Source organism: Takifugu rubripes, chromosome 1, assembly GCF_901000725.2.
Source record: "Takifugu rubripes chromosome 1, fTakRub1.2, whole genome shotgun sequence".
In the NCBI taxonomy this organism is placed as follows: Eukaryota; Metazoa; Chordata; class Actinopteri; order Tetraodontiformes; family Tetraodontidae; genus Takifugu; species Takifugu rubripes.
The window spans coordinates 21395502-21411939 of NC_042285.1; the positions used below are offsets into that span (position 1 = coordinate 21395502).

The 16438-nt window shown below is 42.0% G+C and overlaps 2 long non-coding RNA genes across 2 annotated transcripts; both read left to right on the forward strand.

Moving 5' to 3' along the window:
* The first annotated feature begins 2636 nt into the window (after positions 1 to 2636).
* LOC115251411 (uncharacterized) lies at positions 2637 to 4391 on the forward strand. The gene is made up of 2 exons (XR_003889960.1): positions 2637 to 2745; positions 3625 to 4391. It is a non-coding gene; the product is annotated as an uncharacterized lncRNA (long non-coding RNA).
* A 7150-nt stretch (positions 4392 to 11541) lies between these two features.
* Positions 11542 to 15657, forward strand: LOC115246549 (uncharacterized). The gene is made up of 3 exons (XR_003885679.1): positions 11542 to 11915; positions 12388 to 12557; positions 13310 to 15657. It is a non-coding gene; the product is annotated as an uncharacterized lncRNA (long non-coding RNA).
* The last annotated feature ends 781 nt before the right edge of the window (positions 15658 to 16438 follow it).

A 16438-nucleotide genomic window follows, 5' to 3' on the forward strand; every position in this document is an offset into this window, starting at 1 on the left:
CTTTAGATTTCATGCAAAGATTTAAATCACATCCAAGGCTTTTTTCTGAGATGTTTACTCAATAATTTATAGATGTCTTTCCTACTTTGCATTTTAGTGAAGAGGATTTAGTCACATATATCTCCTGGCTTCAGCTTTAATGTGAAATGAAGTTAAAAGGCTCTCTCTGAACATTTCCTAAATAAGATTTTGGGGAAAAAAATAAATAATGTGACAATCTCTGCTATTTGAGTGCTTTGTTTGGGTGCGTGAGACTGTGCTCAGTTTCAACCACACAAAAGAAGGAAATATTCTTTTTCTTCCTTTATCTTATTGAAATCTATAATATATTCTGTACATTTGTGGATGGATGGATGGATGGATGGATGGATGGATGGATGGATGGATGGATGGATGGATGGATGGATGAGGCAATAACCATATATTTATGCATCTACATTTACTTATATTTATGCTTAGATTAATCTTGTAAATTACACTTTTTTTGCAATTTTGTTCTTTGGAATGTTGACAAAAGCAACAAAATCGAGATCAACCAATATCTTTTATTATCTAATGAATCGGTCGCTGTGCTGTGTTGGTTCATGGAGGATTTGGCTGACTGCAGGGATGAAAGCCGTGTATTCCATATTCTGTCTCATATGAACAAGTGACAATCCGATCCTCTGATCTGTGCAGTTTAAATTCAGCCCATGATGCTTTCTCTCGGACCACAAGGGAAATTAATAAATGATTAAAGTGTAGAGGAGTCATGGGAAAGAATGGTAAAGGGGGATGATGGCGCGTTGCTGGATGATGCCACCTCACTGTACTTGAGGTTATGTCTCCATCTACAGTATCGAGGGAAAATGTTGTCAGATGAAGCTGCCCACAGCCCCCAACCTGCACAGGCACAGGGGACCGTGCAACCTCTACACAACCCCCCCCCACCAAATTTAAATCCAGAACCACCGTGCACCTCGACTTCTAGTTTCTGAAGGTCTTTCTCCAAAGTTGGTGGAAAGCAATAGCGAACCAGGAACTACGACTATGGAAAAAAGAGGATGTGGCAGAGCTGACGAAGAGCTTCTCTCAAAAAGAGCACCAAGCACCCCGAGTGTTCGGATCACTCAGCAGCTGGTGAAACCTTTTATGCGCTACTCAGGCTGCCTTTGAGGAGGCAGGATTTTATGTAGCCCCCTTCAGGCCTGGAAAGCAGCGGAAATTAGTATGAAACGCACAGGAACATGTTCTCTGTAAATACCAAACTGTAAATGGCTCCATTGACTGGAAGCAGTGTTTCATTCTGACCTCATTTGCCCTACGGTTTTGAATCACATGATGACGACATGTGCTATATTATTCTGGTTAACATGCAACACAGTGCAGCAGCTCTTACAGTAGACGTGATATAAACCAAGTTTTAGTTTGAAATGTACTAAAGGCCCTGCCGAAACCTGTAAAGCTTTACAGATGCTGTGCAGAGGTGCAGAGACACTTTACTCCTTCACTAGTTTTAAAAATATACCATAAACATTTGTGGCGTTCAGGCCATTGTGCGTGATGCGTTATAGGAAACGCCCACAGCAGAAACACTGACTTGCTTGTCTCCTGTGGGAACGACATCTCAAACAAACGGCTCACTCAAGACAAAGTAACGCTCGTGCTCTGTGCTGTGACATAGTTGGGGACCTTAAACACACGACGCTTCATCGAAGCAGCATTAGATGGCTGCACATTCTCTGAGCGAGCGCCTGAAGTCAACGCGCCGAGGCAGAGGAGAACTGTCAACTGCTGTGTATGTTATGTGCGTAGGCTCTTAATCCGCCCCTTTGTGGCCGTTTAATTATCTAATTTAAAGCAATTTGTAGGTAGATACCCGGCTCATCTATATGGCTTTACACTTCAGATTAGATGTCAAACACTGCCCAACAACTCTACAAATGTGTAAGACGGTATGGCGCTCCATAAGCAGGTCTGTGGATTTTTCTGATTCTACTAACTCTGCGTCTGAATCGTAATGTTTGTTCAGCCATCCAAGCAAAGATCTAAGTGGAATATCAGCTCAGTGATGGACAGCTCAGTGATTTAGCTAATAAGGTAAGGCAGAGAGCAGAGCAGAGGAAATCTAAAATGGAGCCAGACGCCGGCACGAGGACAGTGTGTTGAAGTTCCACATGTGAAAACGTGAAATTACTTGCTCCGGGAGTCTGGAGCAGAGCTGCATCACTCTGTTTACATGCTCCAGCGTGTGCAACAGTGGTATCAGCAGAAGGATCTGGGGTAAACCTTTGGTTTATGAGGTCATTTCACTGTATATTAAATATTCAAAAATGTTATATTGTTTGATTGAATTATGGCCAAAGAGGTAAAAAGCAGTGCTTTGGCCAAACCATCATTATTAATACTGTGAAAATGCACTAATGAGAATGTTGTTTTGTATATGAACAAACTGTATCATCAAAATTACTGTCCATTTGGGACAGTTTGGGCAGAAATTGCAGAATACTGACGTGGTTGTTTTGCGTGTAGCTTCATCTTTGTGTGTTTTGTCGATGTCATCGACTGTCGCTGCTCACCTGTTCTCAATACCCAAACGGGTCCCACACCTGTGTCTAATTGGCTCCGCCCCCTTCCACCTGTATTTAAACACCCTTCTCCTTGATGCCAGATCATCTTATGATACATGAGGTTGTGCATCAGTGCTTTAAAGAAGGTTTACAATCAAACCATCAGAGAAAAGTGTTTAGACTTGGAGAAGAACTTGTGAGTATGTTTCAGTTTTCTGAAATAAAGATTACAGATAAGTCAAAGGTTTGCGTTAATGTCAAAGTTAGAGTAGCCATTAGCGCCTCTCCCCTTTGAGTCTGGTCCTGCTCAAGGTTTCTTCCTATTGAGTGTTTCTTTGTCAGTGTTTGTTGTTCTGGGTTTCCATGAAGATTTAATTGCAAGAGAAGCTGTAAGAATAAATTTAAATGGCTTTATTTTTTTGCCGACATGCTTCCAGGTCTGAAGGTCCCGTCCAACGCTCATATTTGACAGTTTAAGAAGAATCATGAACTGACACCTGAATATTTCTCTAGCAGTTGATTCCACAATGCTATTCAACAAGAACATTTATCAACATTGAACATTTGCAAAAAAAATATCTCTCCATATTTCCTGTATTTGGTGATTTAAAAGTGGGTAAAAAAAAAATTATTTATTTGGTCTGCTGAGAATCTTTAAGGACAGCTATCACAGCTAGAATAAGGTCCCAGTCGTTCCACACAGTAGTGCATTGTTTATGATTAAGGTCTTTGAAAGGAGAAAAATATCAGATCAGTGTTTCCAACATTGATTTTCTATTTCTTTTTTTTAATTCCTTCACTCTGTAATAGAAACCACGACCCCTGGAATCAGAATTCTATCATTTGACATCTTTGGAACAATTTCACAGTTCTGCTTTAAAGAGAACCTGCTACATTTATCACCGTAGCAACTCGAGGAGGATAGGTTAATACGTCACACTGGACCCTTGCTGTTATCAATCTTCGTGCCCACTCTTATTATGGCTTTCAGGGGCCCATGTTCCTAAATAGAACAAATGATGAATAATGCACCTAAAATGAGGTAAAAGTCACCACACTTGCACTTTGCTTTCAGCATGTCAGCCTTGCAGTGATGGAACTCGCAGTGGAAAAAGCCTGATGGCATTAGAGGTTGATTTAGAAACTCCGAGTTGAGAGCCTGGAGAGACGCTGAGCACAGAATTATCAGAAAGTTGAGCAGAAAGGTGAAGCAGGTCCGGGTCACCGGGAGGAGGTTGACCTTTCCGATGGCCAGCAGCAGTGTTGGAACCGATCTGGAGGTCAGCTACAAAAGCAGGAACAGTCCTGAGGCTGCGGAGAAGACAAGGAACCAAAGGGCGCTGCAGCACAGGGGCCCCTGGAAGCCCCTGGAAGCCAGGAGCTGCGCTTCACTGACAAAACCCTTCAACCGCTGTGATTGGCTGACACAGTTGCATCTGCGGCTCTGCTGAATTTATTAGCGAGCTGCACTGTTTTAGGGCTGGTGTGGTATCACTATTTACAGAGCTGACTCGGCTATCATCACCCAGCCTGAACACTGAAGCAGATTAGTGTTTAGTGCTTGTACTGCTTAGTGGAAACAGCTTTAATGACAGCTAAAGAGGGTAAGCGGCTCAAAACTTCAGAGCATTCTGAAACTTGAAGCCAAACACCCTAAAGGGGCTGTAGTCTCACCTAAAACGATTGTTTGGGTTTTTTGGGGGGTAAGAATGCTGTCTGGCATATTTTAAATGATTTGATTTTTAAAGATGAATACAAATGTAACAATAAGCACATTAATTGTACCTTTTTAATATCATGATCAATTGATTTAAAAACCCTTTAAATGTCCTGAAACTGCATTCCTTTGGGTTTTACTCATGAGTCAGCATTCAAGATAACTATATGTCTTACAGGAAGGATGGGGTCCTAACAGAGCATTACTACTATACCAGTTGGAACCTAGTTTTAATTACAGTTTAATGAGCGTCCATCTGCTCTAATAGTCTTTACATGCGCAACTTTTACTGATCGTATACTTCGCCTCCATACAACCGTAGAGAACAAATGGTGTTTCCTGGAAGAAAACAAAGACATCAGCTTTGACTGAATATGGATGGGAAATTATTAAAAATGCTGCCAGTGCCAACAGCTGCTGTGTGATCCTGCATAATCGTGCAGAATTGAACTGTTGGGGGAGCTCAGAAACAAGAGGCAGTGTTACACATGCTGTTAAGGCGAGAAAAGACGTTTAAAACATGATCCACTCAAAGTTTAAGGTCGTTAAAGCTGCACATGGGATTTGACAATTTGTATTCTAGTGTCATATTCAGCAGTAATTCAAGTGGAGAAGTAGCTTGATGAATATCGGATTTGAATCTGAGACTATGATGCATTGATGGAGGGGAGCTTACGCCTGATGGAGCCAGGCTGCAGCTGGGAGACCGGTTAAGATTGCAAAGGAGCTGTTTGGTTAGGGAGGGAGTTCCTGAGTGAGAGGAGATAAATATCTGTCTGCTACAGCATCAGAATGAGATCTGTTTTCCCTGCCGCCGCATCACTGAACGAATCAAACCCGATACAAGACCGACACAATTGTTGTACACAGAGTGGAACAGAGCTTATAGTTCTGTCGTATCCACAGGCTGCTCTACTGTGCAGGACAAATACTTGGTGTTCCCAGCAATAGGAAAGAGTTTAAGTAATAGCTGTCCAGGCATGGCTGCTAATGCTAGTGGAATTAGATAAGAGCTAATGTAGCTTTGAGAATACTGAAATAATGCAGAGGACAGCAATCTGTCCTGGCCTGGAGATGATCAGAGATCTTAAAATGCTTTTGAGCAAAAAAAGGCAAGATTTGCATTCATTTGAAAATGGGAGACAATGTGGAACGTTTGTGCTCCTGATTGGTCAATGCACTGGTACAACGAACGGTTAATTGGGATGTAAAACATAAGTATAGAAATGATCCACTAAAGATTTCTCATCAGATCTGTGAACAGGAAGAGCCAATGGGCACGGAATTTGACGATATAGCAAGGTGTTGCCTCAGAAAGCACCATTATCAACAGCATAAAACTTTCATGAAAATCTTAACTCTTCATGTAATAAGCCCCAAATTAGAAAACTTATGGACGTTTAAGGCCCCTGTTGAGAGGGGCTCAGCTGCTTCCCACCAAGTTCTGCTGCGAGACTTCAAATATTAACTTGGCCTCCCTCTCCGTCTCCTTGGAGACCAAAAAGGAAAGCGGCATCAGCTGAACATTCATCATGATCAAAGTGAAAGCGATGTATCTCTTCCTATGCCACGCAGCTCCGGCCTGTTCATCTGTACTCAGTCCCATACGCTGTCCTGCTCTGAGTTCCACCTCAGAGGAAACACACCAAGCAAAGACAGACGTCAAACACAATTAACCACAAAAGTATCCCCAACTTTCCCTTTTGAAAAGAGAGGAGGCAGATTTAAAGACATTTTCCTCATTCGCGCTGCCACTCAGCTCCACCCGTCTCCGCCTTAATCAATTTTGAACTCGGTGGTGAAACGGGAAGAACACCTGATGGCCTCTGATGGACTTGAAGGATAGAAAGTCCACAGCAGTGCTGTAGAGGAGTGACGTCTGTAGCAATTTGGTTAAATGTCAGGGATCTGCTGCTATTTCCAGATTAGACTGAGCGGTCCGCCCACAGCACTGATGCTGCGCCATATTGTCAGTTTCTGAGTGAACGCATGAACATTTGTCACGTCAGTGGGTGCGAGCACATTGTGTGTGTGTGTGTGTGTGTGTGTGTGTTCTTGTAAACACTACCTAGTGAGGACACACATTTAAATCTCACCTGTAAGTGGATATTTCTGTGAGGGCACTTTTGCTGGTCCTCAATATTTCAAAGGTCTGTTTGAGGGTGAAGGCTGTTAAAGTTAGGGCATAAATCAGGATTAAGTATTCAGTTGTCATGTTTAAGGGGATGAGGAATACATTTCATCAACAAAAGCTCTTTAAAAGAAGGAAGTACACTTTGGGTGGGTGTGACAGTTCACCTGTTTTATTTAATCAAGTAACTCAAGTACCTTTTTTTTTTTTTATTATTTTAAAAAACCAAAAAAAACCCCCCACATTTCAGCGGTACTGCGTCTGAAGAAAGTGTTTATGCCCTGAATTCTCTTCCACGACAGCTCTCAGGTCATCGTTTTTGATTTGTCAACCATAAAACTGGTTTGTGGCGGCTGTTGTGCTGGTAAATTAAGAGAATCCTTTCATTCTTGGGTTTACACCACTGGTTCAATTCTACGCTGCCTACCCATTAATCATTCCTCTGGAAAAAGATTTATAAAGCAAACCTGGTAGACCTGTCACATTTCCCACTGGATAAATTGAAAAATAGTGTGAAGGCAGCTAATGAAAAGATATCTTGGGGATCTGTGTTGTTTGTGCAGGTCTCTGATCTCCTCAGGCAAATCATTCAATGTCTAAGAGCCGTGACTGCAAAGGCTCTATCACCTGTGTGCATCAGGCTGCCTCTGAAGCTGTTCTACAGAGGTCTTCAGGGAGTGGGAAGAGATTTCTGCATGCTTAAATCAACTTTTATTCATATCAAACCAAAAAACATGACGATTTAACTGTCACCTCCCCAGGTTTCCCAGTCGAAATCAATGAAGTAACGTGAATTTCTAAGCTCCATGATTTCTTCTTTCTAAGAGTAGCAGCAGTAATAATGAGGAATAACTAAAGCTGAGATCAAGTGCCACCTCAATCATGAAAATATTATTGTATATCATGTTCTGTTGTGTCACTAATAACCATTTCGCTGCTCCTCCTCCGTATTTAAACAGTTTCTCATCAAACTCTCCTCAGATGTGACAGATTCTGCTCTGGTTTTTTAAGCCCAAAGTAAGAAGGCCGACAAAGAAGCTCCAAGGTTCTTTTCTGAACCCTCTGGAGTTTTGCTCAAATCTTGTAAACATTAGAGCAAGTCAAATCTGAAGAGTTTTCACATGAATGTAGGGCTCAATCAGGGACAAGGCCACTGATGACATACGGCCCATTTTAATGTGGCGGTTTTATAGAGGACCTTAAAATTCTGATACACAAGACCTCCAGATCCAAAGTGTTTTCACTTAGGGTGAAATTCCACATTCAGTGCATCTGCTAACGATGAACAAATGGAAGTTGCGGTCATATTAAAACTCTGGAATTTACGTCATTTCTCTGCCACACAGTTCCATAACCTCTGAGAAACAAGCAAGCAAAGCGTGTGTAATAAACACACCAGAATGACAACATATGAATGTGTGTTTATTACACACGCTTTGTGTGTAGAGCGTGTGTTTATTACACATGCTTTGTGTGTAGAGCATGTGTAATAAACACACATTAGAATGACAACATACTGCGGCTTAAACATTGGAAAACTTTGGAAGAGGACAACGTTTTGGGGAAATCTGTTAAAGGTTAATGACATATACAAGCAGCAACATGCATGTGAACACGGTGAACTCACAGAACACTAACACCCAGAGAAGATCTGAGCAGGCACACGTCTGCGATGACCTTTCTCCAGCCTCATCTTGGAATTATTTCCAAACAGAGGCTTAACGAGAACTTCCAAAGTGCATAAATTAAATGTCACTGACTGACCAACAGTGTTGGGCTGTTTTATGTGGCCTTGGCTGCAGCAGGTTGGGATAATCTTAATTGTACTAAATTATATCCCTCTTGACGGTTGATGCACCTGGAAGTAATTCTACTTTTCTTGCGCGCTGCAGCTTTCAAACACTGTTACGTCTGAGTTCTGTCCTTAGAAACTCGTTAACAGCTGGTAAATGTGTCCAAACCTCATCCGGGATCCAAAAATTAACGTTTAAAGCGATGTGAGGAGCAAATGATAAAGCAGAGATGCATTCAAATGCAACATATTTTCATTAAATGCATAAAATATAGCTACCAGTCTGGCTACTGTTGGCTTTTGCGGCAAATGACATATGGCTGTTGCTGAAATATATGTGAGAACAAGCCTGGATCTTGGGGGCATGTCTGAACCAGATCACCGTATTATATTTATTCATTGGTGGGAGAAGCGGAGCATTTGCAGTTGAACTATAATTGCTTTGGATTAGCCTCTGCTCGTCTTCAATGACCTTTTGCAGATGACTGACTTTAACAAGCTCCTGCTTCACATTGGCGAGTCAAATTATGATCATGCATATTGACAACAGCCCCTCAGCAGGGAATATCAAAACCCTTCTGAAAAATCTCGGCCCTTTGAAGGAGCCAAGACCTGCGGCGTCGGACTCTGCATTCACTCAGGACGCATCATTGGGTCAAAGTATTTACCATAGAGACTTAGACTTTTTTATTTAGCTTTTTTGCTAATTTTCCATTTTCTTCAAAGATTTCAATGGCATTTGTGTTGATGTAATGAATAAGAGATGCCTGCCAACCAATGTCCCCTCTAATTTTTCATGTGTCTGAGCAGACACACAAGCTCCCTCAGCACACTGAGGACCACTGTGAACAACATCAGATGGGTACGCTGTGGCCACACCAGTATCAGGTTTGTTCAAGACCTTGGATCATAGCAAGTTACATGGCTTATTAAAAGAATCAAATGACAGCAGCACATAAAATGAAAAAGACAAAAATCTTGTTCATGAGATGTGTACTATGTTATATGTGAGAGTCCTGCTTTAACCATAGGAAGAGTCACTCAGTTTCACCACTAGTTCTTCTGTGCACATACTCCGACAGCCATTCCATCTTAAAAGAACCGCATTTCTTTTTTTTACTTTGGCTTGATGAGTGGATGTGGCTCTGCCCGTTCGTTTCGCCATGATAAGGGATTAGCATTTGCGTCTCTTAACTCCGCTGCACCGTTAACTGGCTAACGTGCACGGCGAGTAAAGGCAGGGCACATATGCAAACACTCAATGCTGATTGGCTGCGTAGCGTAGGTGAACTGTATCGGATTATTGGCTGGACACCTGTCGCTCACTGAGTTACGTTGCGAAATGGTGCAAAAAACTATATGACTGGTCTAATTAACTAGATCATATCATTTCTAAAATTAGATATTAATACGTTTCTGCATAGATTTTTCGTGTGCGCTGAGTATGTGCAAGCAGTGCGCGATTGCGCAAGCGCGCAGTTTAGAGGGAACATTGCTGCCAACACGTTCTCTGCTTCAGAGAGCTGTCTGGTTAAACAGTTGCACGTTTTCATTAGGACAAAAAAAAAAACCCTGACAGTAACGGCACCGACTGCCATTTTCGACGATTCATCCTTCTAACTGGTCGCGCCAGGTCACACGGCGGCGGCGAGGCTGCAACTTTTGCATCACAAACACGGCACACAGACAGAAAGAGTCTCATCCATCGGCAGATTGTTCCAGCTGCTGGATGCTGCTGCTCAGTCGGCATTGCTAATGTAATTTTGTGCATAGATTGAGTTTGATTTCATTAGATATTCCTTTATTTTTTACTTTTTGTTGTCCTTGTTGGATTTTACTTTATTGTAATTTGAAATAAAATCGTCTTTTCTATCACCATTACTACCAAATACAACCATTTCTTATATAAAATATTTCTTCACTGCGGCTATAAACTGCTGCTGATGCACAGTTCTGCCACCTTCAAATACAGCAGCTGTGTTTTCTCTGTTTTGCCACCTTATTTATTCCCATCAGGTGAGGAAGAGGTCAGAGGTGAACTTGGTGGACCAGCTTCAGGTAAAACGGAGCCGAGGTATTGGGGAGCCTCCATCTGACCCCAGGTGCAATCGTTTCTCTGACCTTTGGGACATTTTGCTCCTGTCTGCATGGCACCTAATCCAGATGTGCTGAACCAGGCTGTTCACAGGTCAAAGTGTGGTGGCTTTGCCAACTGTGGGAGCAGATTTAATGGAAAAGAGCCGCCCCATCGGTCTTCACAGTGAATCCCTCATAACCATCAAAGTGAAGGAAAACAAAACCATTTCCCAGCAAAACGTCTCTTTTAATGAAAGCATGTGAAGGTCACTTTTATAGTTCATTAGCAGATATATTTAATGTCTTATCAGCTTTAAATCTTGTGGGTTTTTCAACTGTAATTATGAACATGCATGTGATGCAAAGGCATGAAGTAGTAATGAAGTTTAAATGTTGCGAGACGTTCTCTTGTCCTTGTCCAACACCATTTTAAGTTGCTCCCATCGTCTCCTCTCAATGACGACTCTGCCGCTGACGTGTTTGTTTAACTATCGTTTACCCGCTGATGGAGGCTGGCAGCTGTGTACACAATGTGATGGCTTTTAAATGAGACGTAAATGGCGGTAAGATGGCCGGAGCTGTTCTAGCTCATGGGGTTTTGTTATCAAGAAGGAAAACGCCACGAGTGGCGGTTCAGCAAGAACGTGGGTGCAATGTTCTTTACAGGAGGCAGGATGAAATCCCCCTTACCCCCTCAACGGCTGTCTGCTGTGAATGACAACCAATCCACTCCTGAGGACGTCTCACGTCTGGTTTGAGGCCATTGACTTGCTGTATCAATTTTGCCCCCTGCTGACAAATTTCAAGCATGTCCCCATTCTTCCATTCGAGCTGATGCAGCCGAGCCCATAAAAAGAGACGATCAATATTCTTCATTCCATTTCAGGCAAAAGTTCAGATGCTCAGAAGCCTGCGACATGCTTTTGTTTGTCTTTTTTTCCCCCCCTTTCTTTTGGTTTGTTTACAGCAACGTTCCCGACGATCACGGTCGATAAATTTAATGTCCCAGAGCTGGGTGTGCAGGCACAGAAGGGGTTCTGAAGCGCGACTATGGATGTTTATCACTGCGGATACCAACTATCTGGCAAGAAAGAAAACAACACACAAATATGTGTGATTACATTCAGCCAAAGCGGCATCAGGATGTGTGGACAGATGTTTATCAGGGCTGGTTGACATCAGCGTCCCACATCCTGCTGCTCGCTTCTGCTGAGGCGCAATCTTGATGCGGGGCGATCACGCCATTGCAGCCTCCGGGTTTTGCACGCGAGCAGCACCAGATCCAGGAGGAGTCGGCATCCATGTGCATCAAATGCTGAAAAGCTGCGCAGAGAAAAAGTATCTTCTGTGACCTGGTCCAAGCAATGATTTATGAATCTGTGCACGGCTCTCAGGGACCAGCTGCAGCGGGGAACACACCGGCAGCTTTGACCTTTGACCTTTGACCTTAAGCAGGAATTGCCCTCATGACGGATAAACAGAGGGGTGACTGATTCCATCAGAGTTCACCGGTGAAGCTTTCGCTAGCTTTTCCATCTGAAGCTGAAAGTGTGCAATATAAATGAAGCTTAAAACTCGGGCGGGAACCTGGGACTGGATGACTGCGGCTCCTCGCTGGGGCAGGAAACGGCTGAGGTCAGAGTTCAGCAGGTGATTTTATGTGTTACAGTAGAGACACAAGCTTCTAACATTGCTAAGCAGTTTTTGTTATCGCTGTATTGAAATGATTCTATGCAGTTTCTGTGAAGCAGAACCCTCTCCCACTCTCTCACCCACACAGGCTCCCCCAGCTTGCTTGATCTGACTCAGAAAGTTGCTGTGGCCTATTTATGATAGCTAATAGAAGCAGCTAAATTGTAGCGCTTACAAAAGCTGTGAAAACCTTTCAGAAGTTCAGCAAATTCTGCACTACCTCATTCATACAAATCCAACTTGATAGCACTCTGTGGTCTGTTTATGTGAGCAAATTTAGTTGGTTCTGATGAATTTCTGCAGCTAAAGTGGACAAAGTAATACAGGGGGATCTTCCAGTGAACTCTATTAGTGATAAAGAGAGAGATAATCCCATTTTCTTCTTTTTCTCCTGGTAAAATATGGGTTTTTTTTGTCTCTGTCACCGGAGGTTTCCTTAATTGACCCAAACAACCAGGCTGTGCAATCAATAACATCTTCCCTTTACTACATCGGTCTTCCGCGCCTCCTCATCCGCCGCCATTAACCGTCAGGCAGACGGCCGCATCGCCTCTCAGCACCCTCTCCTTCAGATTGACAGGCGGCCACACCGTCTCTAAGGTCAGCAGGCTAATTGGTTTGTGCACATCATAGATGGACCATTAGGGTACGCGACTGCTAAGCTTAAGAAAAATCCCTCTCAGTCTCCAGCTCTGAGAGGGCCTGATAGAAGCAATGATAGCGGTCCGGCAAAGTAATAGCCTTCAGTTTCATCAGTCAATCGCACACCAAGGAGCAAATCTTGTTTCCTAATTTATTGGAAACAAGGGTTTAAAGCTGGATTTATTTTGGAAAGCAGGGTTAGCTCCGATCACACATCCACTTATTGTACATTTCCACCTTTAACTGTGAAACAAGCTGTCAGAAAGTGTTCTGATGTAAAATGTTCAGCCTGTGCATCAAAATCACAGCTGAAGTGGCATCAGTCTGATTATTCTTGCAGCCCTGTCTGCCCTGGAGTCACTTTATATCATTTATTTATTTATTTTTAATGTTCACTGTCATTTTCACTCTAAAGGCCCTACTCAATGTTATAGCTTTAGAAAGTGCATATTAATACAATTTCCTTGAGGTTATTGAGGGATAATTACTTTTTTTTCCTATTTGATTTTGATTTAAATGTAATCTGTCGTGTCTTAGATATTTGGAGAGCAGAATCATGCTGCTCCTCTTCAGTATTTTGGTTGTTACAACAGTAACATCCTTGTCTAAAGCTACAACAAAAAACATCATACATATTTTTATACTCTTCTTCGTAAGTTCTTGGCTTGAGTAGGTCTGTTATGTTTTTTTTTGTTTGTTTTTTTTTAAAGCTTTTCAGGCCTTTTCTTCAGGCTGCAAATCACCGCGGTGATTTTATCACATCTGACAGGTTGCTGCTGACCAGCGGTGCCCCATCATGACGCAAGCTAAAGAGACCCGCCTCTTTTTAAGTGTGTTGATTTGTTGTAACCATAGATTGCCCCTCACGGTTGGAGACAAGATTTATTTTTACCACTGACATGAGTTTCACGTGGCTTCAGAACTCCATGACTTTATTTGCGATGCTGATGAAAAACCAAAGCCACAAATGGTGACTTACAAATTTGTTCATCTGAAACCATCAGATGTGATTTCCTCTCTTTCTGTGTTGGTTTAGCTGAAGAATAAACAGTATTACAATGAATATGTTGCCAAACACAGCAGGTAGATGGAATGGAACAGAGGCTGGTGCTGCCTTTCCATCAAGCTCAGAAAATAACGTCACTGACGCGACGTCGGCGCTGTAAACTGGCTGTAAACCCTCAGATCCTCATGTCTGCGTTGATGCAGCAACATTAGCCACTTAATGGTTTAATACAGTCCTACCAGGGTGTGACAGTGACATCTGTAAGGCCACCGGTGTATGTCCACTTCACTCTTACTTTATAAATAGACTATTACGTCCGCTCTTCATTCACACTTGTTCCGACCACCAGCTGCCCCCACCCCCATCCCAGGTCATCTCCCTCAGCTCATTAGGGAGCAGCAGCCTGTAATTGGGTGTGGAGCCTGAGAACCAGAGGAGTGGATGGCTGGACACAGACTGCAGGAGTCAATTACCAGAGCTGACAGCGACCGGGAGAGGAAGGTACAACAGACATCCTGCAGTGACGGGTCTGAGTGAGCTAAAGGGAACCGCGGGACTCTGCTAATATGGGAGCACCATGCTAATTTTCCTGTCAGTGTCACAGTAACAGCTTGGATTGAATGTCTTAGTTTCGATCATCAGTTAAGGTTAATAATGTTAATAACATAAGGCTACACTTACAGTCCCTATAAAAAAAGTGTAGACTTTTTTAAAAATTAATTTATAACTGAATCAGGAATTAGCTGCAGTAATATGAAGGATGCAAGGACAGTAATGTAAACTGCTGCCTTTATCAGGTGCTGCTTTGTTTTGGTGGGTTTTTTTCATTTAAAATCACATGATCTCACGTGCACTCTTGCCACAGTTGATTCAGAGTGGATCCATTGTTGCTACGATCTCACATTGCAACCCTTCCAAACAAAGTTGATCGCAGCATCCCCTGTTCCCATCAGAACTGACAGAAATGTATCTATGAGTTCTAACAACAGTAATAATAAAACAGTAATAATAACGTCTGGTCACTGACATCTTTTCCTGTCTGAGGGATTATTTTTACACATCTCCACTATCTCTAAGCGTTCAGCAAGCCTTTATCTCAAGCCTCCTTTTATTATTAGCATTTCCCTTCTGTTGCCAATCTAATATGTATATATGTGCATCTTACGACACACAGGTGATTCACCTCAACATGTCTGAGTTAAATGCATAGTTCATTTATTTGTTGGTGATAATTTAGCAAGCATTTTTATAAATACATCTATTAAAGGTGTCTATCACAAAGGTTCCTTCAGTAATATCTTTAAGGTGTTGTAACCTTTTGCTATTCTGATCGCCGTCTTGTTTTGCTTGCTAATCTTAATAACATTCACCTGCGTCATTAAACTGAGTTATTTTGTATGTCTTGTTGTTCTGACAGCAGAAACGGATCAGAATTACATGTAAAATTCAGGAATTACCACGGTAGTATGAGGATTAATAAAAGATTACCAGAGCATTTGGATTTCTTAAACCATTAATGAGATTATCCTGGTGTGAATCAGTATTTCCTTACAAATCCCGCAGGGACAGGTGCAGCACACCATCAGGCATTATCATTTCCTCAAATTTGAAACCCTCTAAAACAATGAAATGAGACAGACTTTGGCACTTAAGAACAGAAAATGCAATAAAACTCCAAAAATTAGATAATTGAAGCAGACATGAGATGGTTTCCTTTGCTAATATAAAAACCACATCTACTTTTGCTGCAACAGTTGCTGCAACATCAAAAGATCACTTTGAAGGTAAAAGCATGTGGTGACGCCTTGGTGGGCGTTTGTAAGACGCTTCACTTTGCATCATTATCTCCATGTTCTGTAGCTGGGAAATTTCCTTTACTGTATAGAAACGGGTGGTCCAACTATTGTAAACACCCCCACAGTTTCCAGCTTGTGGTTATCAGGTAGACACATAGTGTGTAAGTGTGGTTTCACAGAAACAATGACAACTTTCCAAAACCCAAAACAAAGTTTTTCTTTCTCTTCCAACTCCTACGCAGAGCAACTTTATTACAAACCAAGACATTAACCTCTGTAGTAAACAGACATTGGTTGGAAAGCTGAAGAAGACACATCGGGTTCAGCGGAACATTGATGCCAAAGAGTTTTGTTTTTTTAACATATACAACTTAAACTACTTATATGGTGTTTTATGCTAGATCTAAAATGACATTAGCATTTTGTAAACTTTTTAATTTAACAGTTGATATTGTTGCTGCAGCACAATTTGCAAGATCCTTTAATTACCGGTACCCACACTGAAGGGGTAAAAATCAATCTTTTTTTTAACGCATTACAGTAAAATGTCACCTGCTTTCATATATGGCCATAAAATAAATTTATGGAGAGACAGTATGGTCTCACTTATTTAGCTAATAGTGTCACCAAAGTGAGGGAGAAAACAAAAGGTTAGCCGTTATAAATCCACTTTAATAAGAACAATTGTATTTGTTTAATGATGTCCCTGACTGATGAAGACCTCTGCCATCTTACAGAGTTTTCATAAAGGAAAGAATTTCCCTGGTCGTATTGAAATACTGGATTTCTACTAGCAGCTTATACAAAGATTAATAAAAATAAGAATCCCTAATCAAAAGTACATCTGTACTCCAGCTGTCCTTTCAAAAAGACTTTTGCTCTGTTTGGTAAAAGGGTCAACCTGCATTCCACACTCCTGCCTATCAGGTAGTGTTTTCCTAGTGTTTTAGCTGATGTCTCTCAGGTGTGGCCCTTGTTGGCCATTTCTGTCATTCAGAGGATTAATACTGGCCCAAAAGATTGCACTCAAGGTCCAC